The 16,648-nt window shown below is 33.7% G+C and overlaps 1 long non-coding RNA gene across 1 annotated transcript; it reads left to right on the top strand.

Moving 5' to 3' along the window:
• The first annotated feature begins 11,817 nt into the window (after positions 1-11,817).
• Positions 11,818-15,015, top strand: LOC143070698 (uncharacterized). The gene is made up of 3 exons (XR_012976650.1): positions 11,818-12,349; positions 13,548-14,238; positions 14,816-15,015. It is a non-coding gene; the product is annotated as an uncharacterized LOC143070698 (long non-coding RNA).
• The last annotated feature ends 1,633 nt before the right edge of the window (positions 15,016-16,648 follow it).

Below are 16,648 nucleotides of genomic sequence, written 5' to 3'. Positions count from 1 at the left end.
AGAGAACCACTGAATGGAATGAAACCAAACATGGCCTGAATGTTCCTTATGAGGTACTGACCAAGTGTTGTTACTTTGTAGCTGATCCATCATCCAAGATGGCCGCCAGCGGGGGACTTAGTTTAACATAGGACCCTATGGGAAATGCATACAAATGACTTCTTCTAGAGAACAACTGAATGGAATAAAACTAAACAGCATGAATGTTCCTTATGGGGTGCTGATTAAGTGTTGTTACTTTGTAGCCGATCCATTATCCAAGATGGCCGCCAACGGGGGCTAAGTTTAACATAGGACCCTATGGGAAATGCATACAAATGACTTCTTCTAGAGAACAACTAAATGGAATGAAACCAAACATAGCATGAATGTTCCTTATGGGGTGCTGACCAAGTGTTGTTACTTTGTAGCTGATCCATCATCCAAGATGGCCGCCATCGGGGGACTTAGTTTAACATAGGACCCTATGGGAAATGCATACAAATGACTTCTTCTAGAGAACAACTGAATGGAATAAAACTAAACAGCATGAATATTCCTTATGGGGTGCTGATTAAGTGTTGTTACTTTGTAGCCGATCCATTTTCCAAGATGGCCGCCAGCGGGGGCTAAGTTTAAAATAGGACCCTATGGGAAATGCATACAAATGACTTCTTCTAGAGAACAACTAAATGGAATGAAACCAAACATAGCATGAATGTTCCTTATGGGGTGCTGACCAAGTGTTGTTACTTTGTAGCTGATCCATCATCCAAGATGGCCGCCATCGGGGGACTTAGTTTAACATAGGACCCTATGGGAAATGCATACAAATGACTTCTTCTAGAGAACCACTGAATGGAATAAAACCAAACATGGCATGAATGTTCCTAATGAGATGCCGACCAAGTGATGTTACTTTGTCGCCAATCAAACTTCCTAGATGGTCGCCATAGAGGGGACTTAGTTTAACATAGGACCCTAAGGGAATTACATACAAATTTCTTCTTTAGAGAACCACTGAATTGAATGAAACCAAACATAGCATAAATGTTCCTTTCCTTATGAGATTCTGGCCAAGTGTTGTTAATTTGTAGCCAAATTTTATCTTTTTTTTTATATGATTTCAAAAACGCAGGTAGAATCAGGTGAGCGATACAGGCTCTTGAGAGCCTCTAGTTTTGCAGAGTTATCTCCCTTTTTCAATGCAATTCTCCATAGGCATTATAAATCATGATTATTTAGTCTTTCTCAAGTAAGATTCTATGGGACTTTTTTCTCTGTATATTTGGGGTATAATTCTAGATTAAAACTTAAAAATCTTCTGTTGCAATTACTTTCAGGTTAGGGTCAAATTTATGCTAGATTGACTGGACTATTAGAACAGTTTATGGAGAAGCCACTAGTGTTATGTAAAGGTTATTTGATATAAATATGTATTATGACATTCTCTTTTGTTGTCCAAAACATACTTTATTAATGAAAAAAAAATGTTGTTTTACCATTTTGAAAGATAAACCAAGATTGCTGTCACAAAAAATGTATTTTAACTGACTGATAGAATCATTATAAGATCCCCTCTCAATTTAAATGATTTTTACAAGTGTTATCATAGAGTAAGAAAACTTTGCTTTAGTTGAAAATGTGGTTTTAAAATCAAACTCGGCTGTATACTGTAAATTCAGAAATTATTGCATGCATTTTAAATATTGCGAGTTTGTCATTTTAGACTTAAATTCGATTTTAATTATTACGATTTTGAGACAATACAAAACATTTCAAAATGCTAGTATATATTATTGCATTTTTCCCAATAATAAAACCATGCAATCATTTCTGAATTTATAGTAAATATGAATATTGAATATACTTCTTTATTGCAGGTGAAAGTACGAGGTACCAAATTATATCAGAATGTACAGCTACCATCTGACTAAACTTTGAAGGTTTTGACTATTTTGGGGCTGAAGGCTGGAGGGCTTTTGCTATCCTAGAGGCTGCAACTAAAGAATTACACAGTCTTGATCTGATGACTCAAACTGAATTCAGTGATATCAACAAACTTTTGCTGCAGTCAAGAAGATACATGAAGGCAGATTTAAGGGTAGGTGTAAATATTTATACTCTGAATGTACATGTAATTTTTATTGCCCCGCAACAAAGATGTCGGGTCTATATAGTTTTACCCTTATCCCTCTTTACATAATTCCGTCATTCCTTAATTCGGTATTGGAAGGAAAGAAGATAACAGAAGAAGCCCATTGAAAGATGAGTATATTTTTCTTTAAATAGGCCCCTACCCCCTCTTTTAAAATATTTTACTAATCTATACTCTTTGTTTTTCTTTCAGAGGTGGGATGAAAGAAGATAACAGAAGAAGCCCATTGAAAGATGAGTATATTTTTCTTTAAATAGGCCCCTACCCCCTCTTTTAAAATATTTTACTAATCCATACTCTTTGTTTTTCTTTCAGAGGCAGGAAGCCCCATGGGAGAAAACAGATAACAGAAGAAGCCCATTGAAAGATGAGTATATTTTTCTTTAAATAGGCCCCTACTCCCTCTTTTAAAATATTTTACTAATCTATACTCTTTGTTTTTCTTTCAGAGGCGGGATGAAAGAAGATAACAGAAGAAGCCCATTGAAAGATGAGTATATTTTTCTTTAAATAGGCCCCTACCCCCTCTTTTAAAATATTTTACTAATCTATACTCTTTGTTTTTCTTTCAGAGGCAGGATGAAAGAAGATAACAGAAGAAGCCCATTGAAAGATGAGTATATTTTTCTTTAAATAGGCCCCTACCCCCTCTTTTAAAATATTTTACTAATCCATACTCTTTGTTTTTCTTTCAGAGGCAGGATGAAAGAAGATAACAGAAGAAGCCCATTGAAAGATGAGTATATTTTTCTTTAAATAGGCTCCTACCCCCTCTTTTAAAATATTTTACTAATCCATACTCTTTGTTTTTCTTTCAGAGGCTGGATGAAAGAAGATAACAGAAGAAGCCCATTGAAAGATGAGTATATTTTTCTTAAATAGGCCCCTACCCCCTCTTTTAAAATATTTTACTAATCTATACTCTCTGTTTTTCTTTCAGAGGCGGGATGAAAGAAGATAACAGAAGAAGCCCATTGAAAGATGAGTATATTTTTCTTTAAATAGGCCCCTACCCCCTCTTTTAAAATATTTTACTAATCTATACTCTTTGTTTTTCTTTCAGACGCTGGATGAAAGAAGATAACAGAAGAAGCCCATTGAAAGATGAGTATATTTTTCTTAAATAGGCCCCTACCCCCTCTTTTAAAATATTTTACTAATCTATACTCTTTGTTTTTCTTTCAGACGCGGGATGAAAGAAGTCAACAGAAGAAGCCCATTGAAAGATGAGTATATTTTTCTTTAAATAGGCCCCTACCCCCTCTTTTAAAATATTCTATTAATCCATCCTCTTTGTTTTTCTTTCAGAGGCGGGATGAAAGAAGATAACAGAAGAAGCCCATTGAAAGATGAGTATATTTTTCTTTAAATAGGCCCCTACCCCCTCTTTTAAAATATTTTACTAATCCATCCTCTTGTTTTTCTTTCAGAGGCAGGATGAAAGAAGATAATAGAAGAAGCCCATTGAAAGATGAGTATATTTTTCTTTAAATAGGCCCCTACCCCCTCTTTTAAAATATTTTACTAATCCATCCTCTTGGTTTTCTTTCAGAGGCAGGATGAAAGAAGATAACAGAAGAAGCCCATTGAAAGATGAGTATATTTTTCTTTAAATAGGCCCCTACCCCCTCTTTTAAAATATTTTACTAATCCATCCTTTTGGTTTTCTTTCAGAGGCGGGATGAAAGAAGATAACAGAAGAAGCCCACTGAAAGATGAGTATATTTTTCTTTAAATAGGCCCCTACCCCCTCTTTTAAAATATTTTACTAATCTATATTCTTTGTTTTTCTTTCAGACGCTAGATGAAAGAAGATAACAGAAAAAGCCCATTGAAAGATGAGTATATTTTTCATTAAATAGGCCCCTACCCCCTCTTTTAAAATATTTTACTAATCTATACTCTTTGTTTTTCTTTCAGACGCGGGATGAAAGAAGATAACAGAAGAAGCCCATTGAAAGATGAGTATATTTTTCTTTAAATAGGCCCCTACCCCCTCTTAAAATATTTTACTAATCCATACTCTTTGTTTTTCTTTCAGAGGCAGGATGAAAGAAGATAACAGAAGAAGCCCATTGAAAGATGAGTATATTTTTCTTTAAATAGGCCCCTACCCCCTCTTTTAAAATATTTTACTAATCCATACTCTTTGTTTTTCTTTCAGAGGCAGGATGAAAGAAGATAACAGAAGAAGCCCATTGAAAGATGAGTATATTTTTCTTTAAATAGGCCCCTACCCCCTCTTTTAAAATATTTTACTAATCCATACTCTTTGTTTTTCTTTCAGAGGCGGGATGAAAGAAGATAACAGAAGAAGCCCATTGAAAGATGAGTATATTTTTCTTTAAATAGGCCCCTACCCCCTCTTTTAAAATATTTTACTAATCCATCCTCTTTGTTTTTCTTTCAGACGCGGGATGAAAGAAGATAACAAAAGAAGCCCATTGAAAGATGAGTATATTTTTCTTTAAATAGGCCCCTAATCCCTCTTTTAAAATATTTTACTAATCCATCCTCTTGGTTTTCTTTCAGAGGCAGGATGAAAGAAGATAACAGAAGAAGCCCATTGAAAGATGAGTATATTTTTCTTTAAATAGGCCCCTACCCCCTCTTTTAAAATATTTTACTAATCCATCCTCTTTGTTTTTCTTTCAGACGCGGGATGAAAGAAGATAACAGAAGAAGCCCATTGAAAGATGAGTATATTTTTCTTTAAATAGGCCCCTACCCCCTCTTTTAAAATATTTTACTAATTTATACTCTTTGTTTTTCTTTCAGACGCAGGGAGCCCCTTTGGAGGAAAGAAGATAACAGATGAAGCACATGGAAAGATGAGTATATTTTTCTTTAAATAGGCCCCTACCCCCTCTTTTAAAATATTTTACTAATCTACACTCTTTGTTTTTCTTTCAGACGCTGGATGAAAGAAGATAACAAAAGAAGCCCATTGAAAGATGAGTATATTTTTCTTTAAATAGGCCCCTACCCCCTCTTTTAAAATATTTTACTAATCTATACTCTTTGTATTTCTTTCAGACGCTGGATGAAAGAAGATAACAGAAGAAGCCCATTGAAAGATGAGTATATTTTTCTTAAATAGGCCCCTACCCCCTCTTTTAAAATATTTTACTAATCTATACTCTTTGTTTTTCTTTCAGACGCGGGATGAAAGAAGTCAACAGAAGAAGCCCATTGAAAGATGAGTATATTTTTCTTTAAATAGGCCCCTACCCCCTCTTTTAAAATATTCTACTAATCCATCCTCTTTGTTTTTCTTTCAGAGGCGGGATGAAAGAAGATAACAGAACAAGCCCATTGAAAGATGAGTATATTTTTCTTTAAATAGGCCCCTATCCCCTCTTTTAAAATATTTTACTAATCCATCCTCTTGGTTTTCTTTCAGAGGCAGGATGAAAGAAGATAACAGAAGAAGCCCATTGAAAGATGAGTATATTTTTCTTTAAATAGGCCCCTACCCCCTCTTTTAAAATATTTTACTAATCCATCCTCTTGGTTTTCTTTCAGACGCAGGATGAAAGAAGATAACAGAAGAAGCCCATTGAAAGATGAGTATATTTTTCTTTAAATAGGCCCCTACCCCCTCTTTTAAAATATTTTACTAATCCATCCTTTTGGTTTTCTTTCAGAGGCGGGATGAAAGAAGATAACAGAAGAAGCCCACTGAAAGATGAGTATATTTTTCTTTAAATAGGCCCCTACCCCCTCTTTTAAAATATTTTACTAATCTATATTCTTTGTTTTTCTTTCAGACGCTAGATGAAAGAAGATAACAGAAAAAGCCCATTGAAAGATGAGTATATTTTTCTTTAAATAGGCCCCTACCCCCTCTTTTAAAATATTTTACTAATCTATACTCTTTGTTTTTCTTTCAGACGCGGGATGAAAGAAGATAACAGAAGAAGCCCATTGAAAGATGAGTATATTTTTCTTTAAATAGGCCCCTACCCCCTCTTAAAATATTTTACTAATCCATACTCTTTGTTTTTCTTTCAGAGGCAGGATGAAAGAAGATAACAAAAGAAGCCCATTGAAAGATGAGTATATTTTTCTTTAAATAGGCCCCTACCCCCTCTTTTAAAATATTTTACTAATCCATACTCTTGGTTTTCTTTCAGAGGCAGGATGAAAAAAGATAACAGAAGAAGCCCATTGAAAGATGAGTATATTTTTCTTTAAATAGGCCCCTACCCCCTTTTTTAAAATATTTTACTAATCTATACTCTTTGTTTTTCTTTCAGAGGCGGGATGAAAGAAGATAACAGAAGAAGCCCATTGAAAGACGAGTATATTTTTCTTTAAATAGGCCCCTACCCCCTCTTTTAAAATATTTTACTAATTTATACTCTTTGTTTTTCTTTCAGACGCAGGGAGCCCCTTTGGAGGAAAGAAGATAACAGATGAAGCACATGGAAAGATGAGTATATTTTTCTTTAAATAGGCCCCTACCCCCTCTTTTAAAATATTTTACTAATTTAATTCTTTGTTTTTCTTTCAGACGCAGGGAGCCCCTTTGGAGGAAAGAAGATAACAGATGAAGCACATGGAAAGATGAGTATATTTTTCTTTAAATAGGCCCCTACCCCCTCTTTTAAAATATTTTACTTATCCATCCTCTTTGTTTTTCTTTCAGAGGCAGGATGAAAGAAGATAACAGAAGAAGCCCATTGAAAGATGAGTATATTTTTCTTTAAATAGGCCCCTACCCCCTCTTTTAAAATATTTTACTAATCCATACTCTTTGTTTTTCTTTCAGAGGCGGGATGAAAGAAGATAACAGAAGAAGCCCATTGAAAGATGAGTATATTTTTCTTTAAATAGGCCCCTACCCCCTCTTTTAAAATATTTTACTAATCCATCCTCTTTGTTTTTCTTTCAGACGCTAGAGGAAAGAAGATAACAGAAGAAGCCCATTGAAAGATGAGTATATTTTTCTTTAAATAGGCCCCTACCCCCTCTTTTAAAATATTTTACTAATCCATACTCTTTGTTTTTCTTTCAGAGGCGGGATGAAAGAAGATAACAGAAGAAGCCCATTGAAAGATGAGTATATTTTTCTTTAAATAGGCCCCTACCCCCTCTTTTAAAATATTTTACTAATCCATACTCTTTGTTTTTCTTTCAGAGGCGGGATGAAAGAAGATAACAGAAGAAGCCCATTGAAAGATGAGTATATTTTTCTTTAAATAGGCCCCTACCCCCTCTTTTAAAATATTTTACTAATCCATCCTCTTTGTTTTTCTTTCAGACGCTAGAGGAAAGAAGATAACAGAAGAAGCCCATTGAAAGATGAGTATATTTTTCTTTAAATAGGCCCCTACCCCCTCTTTTGAAATATTTTACTAATCCATACTCTTTGTTTTTCTTTCAGACGCTAGAGGAAAGAAGATAACAGAAGAAGCCCATTGAAAGATGAGTATTTTTTTTCTTTAAATAGGCCCCTACCCCCTCTTTTAAAATATTTTATCAATCCATACTCTTTGTTTTTCTTTCAGAGGCAGGAAGCCCCATGGGAGAAAACAGATAACAGAAGAAGCCCATTGAAAGATGAGTATATTTTTCTTTAAATAGGCCCCTACCCCCTCTTTTAAAATATTTTACTAATCTATACTCTTTGTTTTTCTTTCAGAGGTGGGATGAAAGAAGATAACAGAAGAAGCCCATTGAAAGATGAGTATATTTTTCTTTAAATAGGCCCCTACCCCCTCTTTTAAAATATTTTACTAATCCATACTCTTTGTTTTTCTTTCAGAGGCAGGAAGCCCCATGGGAGAAAACAGATAACAGAAGAAGCCCATTGAAAGATGAGTATATTTTTCTTTAAATAGGCCCCTACCCCCTCTTTTAAAATATTTTACTAATCTATACTTTTTGTTTTTCTTTCAGAGGCGGGATGAAAGAAGATAACAGAAGTAGCCCATTGAAAGATGAGTATATTTTTCTTTAAATAGGCCCCTACCCCCTCTTTTGAAATATTTTACTAATCTATACTCTTTGTTTTTCTTTCAGACGCGGGATGAAAGAAGATAACAAAAGAAGCCCATTGAAAGATGAGTATTTTTTTTCTTTAAATAGGCCCCTACCCCCTCTTTTTAAATATTTTATTAATCCATACTCTTTGTTTGCTAAATATAAACATCCAAATGTCAAAACTAGAATGACCCTAGTTTCTCTAATATGTGCCTTATGGCAAACTATCTCATAATTCCCTAATAGGCGAGTGATATGAGAGCCAAATTTACATTTTTAATGCACCTACCTAACACACGGCTAAATTATATATCACTAGAAAGCTAAGAATGTGTACTTTCTAAATATCCCGGTCGTCAAAAGAAATTATGGTGCATTTTTTTTTAAATCGAGGTCAAAGGTCATGGGTGCAATTTCAATTCACGGATACTTCCAGTTGTAAAATCGAGTCAAAACAAATGAAAAAACGAAACAATTTTATAGGAATGCTGTATTACTGTTGGGAAAATATATTTCTATCATAATATTAATTAATTTTGGTTGATTTTAACGGTAACACATGTTACATAACGTTTTCTCTCGGAGTCTTTAAAAATCAACCATTTAAGTCAAACAAATGTATCTGTAGTCGCCATTGCATTATCTAAATCTTAAAATACCTCCATATCATTTGATTGCACGTATTTACAAACATATATCTGCAAATTTGATATAAATAATCCGAAACAAAATATTTGAAGCAAGAGGAAAATATAAGATCATATGACGTATTTTTAATTGTTTAGAAAAGTCCCATGATGAGCTGTTCATTAAAATTGAGGAAGCGTATGGTCTCCTGTTAGTTTGAAAGCCTGCCAACCGCTTCAAGATCAGACAACCATAGAGCAGATTTCCTTTATTATTGTAGTGCAATATGTTGATATATAAAAAAGAAGATGTGGTATGATTGCCAATGAGACAACTATCCACAAAAGACCAAAATGACACAGACATTAACAACTCATACATCACTAAATCAGATATGATAAGAGTACTAACAAACATAACTAAAATGAGTAAAGTGCTACTAATATATTTATATCAACAAATTGATAGTTTTAATATAAAACATCACAAGGAAAATATGATCACTCATTGTACGTCAAACTGTGTTTGATTTTACTTCAGTCGGCCGCCGTGTATCTTGAGATATATAATTAATCAAACACCACTTGACAAAGTAGTTTGTACTCTTTTTAAATTACGCTAGTGATGACGTTCGGCTACTTTGGCACTAAGTTTTGCTTCTTTTTTTTTTTTATTATCTTGGTTCACCGCTTCAAACGGAGGACAAGGCTATCCTAATATTGAACCTTTTATTTGGCTTTCTGATGTTAAAAACCCGTTAGCGTATAACCTTAATGATAGAAACGTCGGACCAATGGGATGTTGGACCATTTAGGTGTCGGAATATTGTGATATCGGAATATCATAGCTTCATTTAAACTTGTAATCTCATCATTCTTATCGGTCAACATATCCATACAAAGACAACTTCCTTGGCATGGGCATATATCAGTACAGTAGAGGTTTTGCTCAAAGCGGACCCAAGATCTACTATATACAGATTGAATTAAATATTTTGAATGGACATAATGGATTTGTCAAAGAGACACCAAAGCGCTTAAAAGCAGGCAACGGCCAAAAACCACCAATGCAGCAAGAAACTCCCAAATCTGGAGGCGTTCTTCAACTTGCCCCTACACAAAAATGTACTAGTTTGAAATGATAATGGACGTCATACTAAGCTTCGAAATATACTCAAGAAGTTAAAATAAAAGTTATACAAAACTAAGAAAGGCCAGAGGCTCCTGACTTGGGACAGGCGCAAAATTGCGGCGGGGTTAAATATGTTTTTGGAAATCTCAACCCTCCCCCTATACCTATACCAACTGCGTGAACAGATCAAGTCTTGTAGAAAGTTGAATGACATCATATCGGACCGATGTTGCCTTTTAGCCAACCAAAGTCATATGGAGATCTGTTATTGTTTCTGTAGTTAGGTCGACATTGTCTTGGATAAAATTTTAACCCCCAGAAGAAAAATAATGCCATGTAGAATGGATGCCCCATTTTTATTGTTTCTAATCTCCTGATCAGTCAAACTTGTTGATAGTTATCAAAGGTGTGTCCATAAATACAGTGCATTTGTAGTGATAAACCTAAATGAAAAAGAGTAAAAAAATATTTATAGATAATATACATTCTACTAAAGCCATACGTCTAAGAACTTTGTCAATAGGAATATCGTACGCTTTATTAACTGCCGCAGATGTGTCATCATCTAAAAGCTTAAGACAATACAGAAATGTTTTTAAAGCAGATGGCATAATTTCAATTGAATAATCTAGTGAAATGTTTTTAGATAATGGATAAGGTGATTGGATTACAACTCTACCTTATATCTGCTTCCGTAAAATACTAGTAGCTGCACAAAGTGCTTGCAACCAGTTTCGCAGTCACTGCTCAGATCTTTAATTTTGACAGACCGTATATCACAGTCATTTTAAACGGGTAATTTTCCGTCATTACAGCATGAGACAAAATTATAGAGCTACTGTATACAATATTGGATGCACCTTGGCCTTGTTGAAGCTGTATACATGTAACTATAAATTGACCATGGTTTTTTAGTTTTTGTTGAAGCTGATCATATGTTGTGTAGTTTTCTTGGCGGCGATCCTCGGGCAGAAATTAAGCCCGGTTCACTGATCTGATTTCAAATTTTGTAGGAAATATTTAGCGATGCAAGCTCGATGGTATAAAGATTTAATAGTAAAATTATCATGAGTTATTTTGTAAATCAGATCATTGTAGGAGATATATGTAGTAACACTCAAAACAGCTTGAGTTTGCTCCTCAGAGGATACCTTATGAAGTTGTGTAACTTGCTTATAGGCTTTATATATTTGCAAAATATACAAATATACAAACAGACAAATCAGAATAAGTTGTAGATCTACTGCCCTCGTTGATATATGAGAAGAGACTGGTCGGTAGAATTGGTACACGTAGTACAAAGTCTTTGTACAGACAAAACAGAAGATGGAAATCGACTAATATATTCAGTAAAAAACGATAACGAAATAGATAAGGGATTCCGGAAATTATAGTGATTTTACCCAACATCATAAAATTACAGAAATTCGTGATTTTAAGAAATGTTGAGATAAAGTCTTGATCTTGAATGAAAAAAAGATAACTGACGAGTAATTTGGTGTGTTCTAAAACGGATAGAGAGCAAAAACATTTAATACAAATTTAATTGTAGATCCGAAAAGGTCGGGATTATGAAAATTTTGGTACAAAATGTCAAATATTTAGAAGGAATGCAAAAGCATGCGGAGTTACAGTTATAAATATTGTTTTTCATTATTTTAAGTCTTATTCACTTAATTATTCTGTCTAAAAGAAGAGATACGACTTATTTCCTTTGCTTGAAAAACATGTCGTAATTTTATAATTTTCAACTAATTTCTGAAATAAACGTCAATTTTACAAAAACTGCACCGTACGATTTTGTGACGACCGGGCAAAAATCAAAGTTTAATCATTATTCTTTCATTTAAAAAAAAAATTAGCCGTGTGTTAGGTGGGTGCATTAAAGTCCTTAACTAGACGTCTTTTTCAAATATTACACTCGCCTATAAGGGGATGTAATTGCATGTTAAAACAATTTCTGTGCTGAATCTTTATGTTAAGTAGTGATTTGTTCCAGTTAAAAAGTTCAAATTTTATCACGTCTCAAGCTGTCAAACTGAATTTTACACCCCCTTGACACAGAATTGTCAATACTTTGAGTTAAAGCTGGTAGAAGTTTCTATAATTTTGATATTATTTGTCTCATTAGTAGTACACTACTCTGTAAAAAAAAATTTAAGAAAGAGCAGGTGCGATTTTTTTAATTTGAATTTATTGTCTAAAAGAAATGCACTACGAAATAATTGTGTTCTTGTGCCATCAGAAATAGAAGACAGACGAACAAAAAATAGAGAATTGCTATAGGGCTCCATATTGTTGACCTGTGTATGTTTGTGCCCCTAATGAATTGATCAAACCAATTAAGTCTATACACAATATGTATATGATGTTGACATGTCATTTTAGATTTGTTTGCCATCACAGTCTACAGAGCTAGAGTCAGAAACTACATGTAATACAGAAAGCAGTCAATATTTATCTCAGGTTTGTACATATAAAAAAAAGGAGATGTTTTATGATTGCAAATGAGACAACTGTCCAAAAGAGACCAAATGACACAGAAATTAACAACTATAGGTTACTGTATGGCCTTCAACAATGAGCAAAGCCCATACTGCTTAGTCAGCTATAAAAGGCCTGAAATTACAATGTAAAACAATTCAAACGAGAAAAAAAACGGCCTAATCTATGTACAAAAAAAAAATGATTGAAAAACAAATATGTAACACATAAACATTAAAAGACAACCACTGAATTACTGGCTCCTTAGTTGGGACAGGCACATACATACAGAATGTGACAGAGTTAAACATGTTAGCAGGATCCCAACCCTCCACTAACCAGGGACAATTCTATCTATAACAGTACAACATAAGAAAGAACTATAAAAATAAGTTGAAAAAGGCTTAACTCATCAGATGAATAAAAATACAATTGGACGTGGATGGGTACTTGTACATCATAACAACAAAAAGACCCTAGGTTCAGATCTGAGAGTACTCACAGTTAACTGACTGCTTGTTCAAAGCTCTAACAACTAATAAAAAAATCTTGCATCCAAGACTAAATTATCAATCCATACATTTCCAACATGGTTTTTGTTTAATGATGCCTTGAACAGTCAGGGAACAACTTGACCTTGCTCAATGCCAAGATAGACATGTTGTTGATATTGTTAATAAAACCAATGGCAAACTATTTCAAAGAAATTTTCCTCTGAAACTATTGAATCAATCGTAACCAATTAGTTGAATTTTTCTATGGGTAACTAGAATAAAGTTTGTGTTTTATTTTGCTGTTTCGTCAAAAAAACATGGCTGTCATAGCAGCAATAGAACATATGGGTAAAATTGCTGGTTTTGGCTTATATCTAAAAAAAAAATAGCATTTATAGCAAATTTGAATAGGTAAAAATGTTCATAAGGTCAAGATTTATCAGCCCTGAAATTTTCAGATGAATCAAAACAACTAACCGTTGGGTTGCTGCCAATAAAATGATAGGCAAAAATAATTCTATATATTTTTTTAATAATTCTACATTCTGTGTTTATCTCTTCCACACCAACAGACATTTCTTGATTAGCCAATACAAAAACTTATGGATTATAAATAATTTAATTATCTTGAAACAAAAATGCAACCCATGTAGGTTATTGATTATTTTTTAATTCTTTTTTTGTAGAATTCTTCTGGAATCTACACACACACCTTTAAAACTGATACCTTAACCACTTCTTTGAGGCTACCAATCTACCAACATTTTCTTCTAGAGAGTGAAAGCCTAATTGGGACAGAAATGTCAAAAGTGCCAAGTCAGGATACTGTAAAAGATTTCTTGAAGTTTTTCAATAAGTTGTTTCCTCAATTTTTCCATTTTCTGGAGAAGAAGTCCTCAGCTCTATAATATCAAAACCTGAAACTGAGAGTCTCTCCAACACTTAGCGCTCTACTCCTGATGGATCTTTTGTTCCTCTTCTTGAGGCACACAGGAGTGCTGAGACATGTTGCCGCAGATGCCAAATTCTTTCTTTTCTTACTCGGACATTGTTTTTTAAACTGATAAATAAAAAACTACCAGTTGTGACTTACAGTAAATTCTAAACAGCAAAAAACCATGGCAAACTTGTTGGACCTGGACTTCCAATAACAACATCTATCACAAGACATTAAAATGGATCCCATTAAGCTTGATAACTTTTTGGATTTTATAACATCTAAGCACATGGTTTGTGATTTGCCTTACCATGAAAGTAAGGTCAGGATGTCAAATGGCAGTGTTATTGAAATGTCCAATGTAGTGCATTCAATAGGAGGAAGTGATGTAATTCATCAGTACAAATTGTTTTGTGCAGAAAATGAAATTTTTCCATTAGGTAAGAATAAAGTGTTTGTGGTGATTATCTATAGGTTGATGCTAGGGGGATGACATATATGATACATAAGAAGTTGTGATATAATTCCAATAAGACAACTCTCCATATAAGTCGCAATGTATAAAATTTAAAAAGATCATAGGTCAAAGTACGGCCTTCAACACAGAGCATTAGCTCACAACGAACAGTAAGTAGATTTGTTCAAGATTATCCTTGAAAAACAATGTTGGAATGATAGAAAAATTAAAGGTTGACAAAGTTTTATTATTTATGTATCTACCAAAACAACTGCATATATGTAATTTAATAAGTGAAATATATTTTTTGTCTCCTGTTCGATTGCCGTGAAATGCCTGAATCTCTTATTGAAATTGAAACAAACAAAAAAATCATAAATATAAACTACTAACTGGTATATAAATCTCATTTCAAATCAGCCTAATTTTGTGACAGTTATTCCCCTTTGAACTTAGAAATTTCACCAAAAAATGCTACTGAACATTTTTTGGTAATTGGTATCAAAATTGTAATCTAGGTTTACACTAAAATAATATTTTTTACAAACATTAACTTGCAGGTGATAGTACAATGTATAGAATTATTGCTCAGTGTGGTGCAAAAGTAATAACCAATTTAGAGGGAATTGACTATTTTGTGGCTGAAGGAAGTCCAGCATTCACAACATTATCAAAGTTTATGTGCAAATAGAGGTTTTGACAACACCAGAGCAAAGATGCAAGATCCTTACTTTTACAGTGCATACAGTATCTCAAACAGATTTTAAGGCAAGAATAGTAGATGAAATTAACTTTATTTGATTACTAAGAAGGCCTCAGAAGTCCCCAATTTGGCCTCAAGTTGACACTGTTATTTAGTTTACAGAAATTGACCTGAGTGTACGTGTATGGATCTTTCTGAAATTGTACCACAAGGTTCCATATCAAAAAGGAAGGTTGGGATGGATTTTGGGGGTTATGGTCGGAACTGTTTGGGAATTAGGGGCCAAAAACAATACTTTGTATAAATTGGTTATTTCTTGACCAGGTTTAATTGGGTTTTATTCTTGATTTCTTGGGGTTCTTTAATATGCTGAATCTAACCATGTATAAAAGTTTTTGGATATTAGGCCCCATTTTTAAATTGGTCCACATGGGATTCAAAGGGTCTAGAATTAAAATTAAACATTGTTTGATTTCAGCAAAAATTGAATTCTAGGGATTCTTTGATATGCTGAATCTAACCAAGTACTAGTATTTAGATTTTGAATATTGAACCATAATTGGAATTTTTTTTTAGTTAGACCACATTCATTCAGAGTCAGAAACATATGCTGTGATTAATATTTAATCACAATCCAAATTTAGAGCTGTATCAATGTTGTGTCCATACTTGCCCCAACTGTTCAGAGTTCAACCTCTGTGGTCGTACCAAGCTGCACCCTGGGGACCATTTTACTTTCAGATACTATAGGTATAGTTTAACTTTATTTGGTGTAGGGAATATGTGACCATAAACTACTGAGACAAATTTAACCATACTTGGCCATAATCATTATTAGGGTATTTAGTTTAGAAAATGTGCTCAATGACCCCACCTTCTAACCATCATGGGTGACATGGTAAAAAATAGAACATAGGAGTAAAAAGCAGTTTTTGGCTTACATCTCTGAAACTAAAGCATTTAGAGCAAATCTGACAGGTGGCAAAAATGTTGTTTACAGTTAAATTTTCTGCCCTGAAATTTTCAGACAAAACCTGACAACCCATTGTTGGGTTGATGCCCCTTATTTAGTAATTTTACAGAAATTTTGCATTTTTTTGTTATTATCTTAGATAGCATTATAATATCTAATACCATTAATTTTGATTTTAACTTTATTTTACATGATTTCCAAATCATCAGTAAATACAGGTGAGCAACACAGGCTCTTGAGAGTGTCTATTTTATACTTTCTAAATAAATTATATTATGAACACTAGAACAGGTGAGTCAATCCAGTGTGTTCACTCTTGTTTATTTTTGGTTGTATTTGGATGAAATTTGTTTTCTAATTATTTTTAGGCAACTCTCAAAAGAATAGCAAGACAATCCTCACTGTGAAAATTTTGAAAACTAATGCATAGTAAATATATTAACACTAATTAGACTGCAGTGGCTTAATCTTCTTTTCCACAACCAGTCAAACCATGCATACATTCATAAAAAAACTATGTTTTCTTTTTCTCTTAGGTTCATCTATCAGAGTGTTGTGAAGTCAAAGATCATTGCCTTATTTATGCCCTTAGTGACCCTTTGCGTCCTGAGTTTTCAAAAAGATGTCAACACAACCACACTTATGTATGTGTTCCCTGTGAGCAGTTGAAAGAATCAACTTCCTTCCTTCTCAAGACAATCCAAGAAAATGCAGAAA

The sequence above is a fragment of the Mytilus galloprovincialis genome, chromosome 4 (genome assembly GCF_965363235.1).
Source record: "Mytilus galloprovincialis chromosome 4, xbMytGall1.hap1.1, whole genome shotgun sequence".
Lineage (NCBI taxonomy): Eukaryota > Metazoa > Mollusca > Bivalvia > Mytilida > Mytilidae > Mytilus > Mytilus galloprovincialis.
Note: the sequence above shows the minus strand (reverse complement) of the source record. Positions and strands in the feature narration are given on the sequence as shown.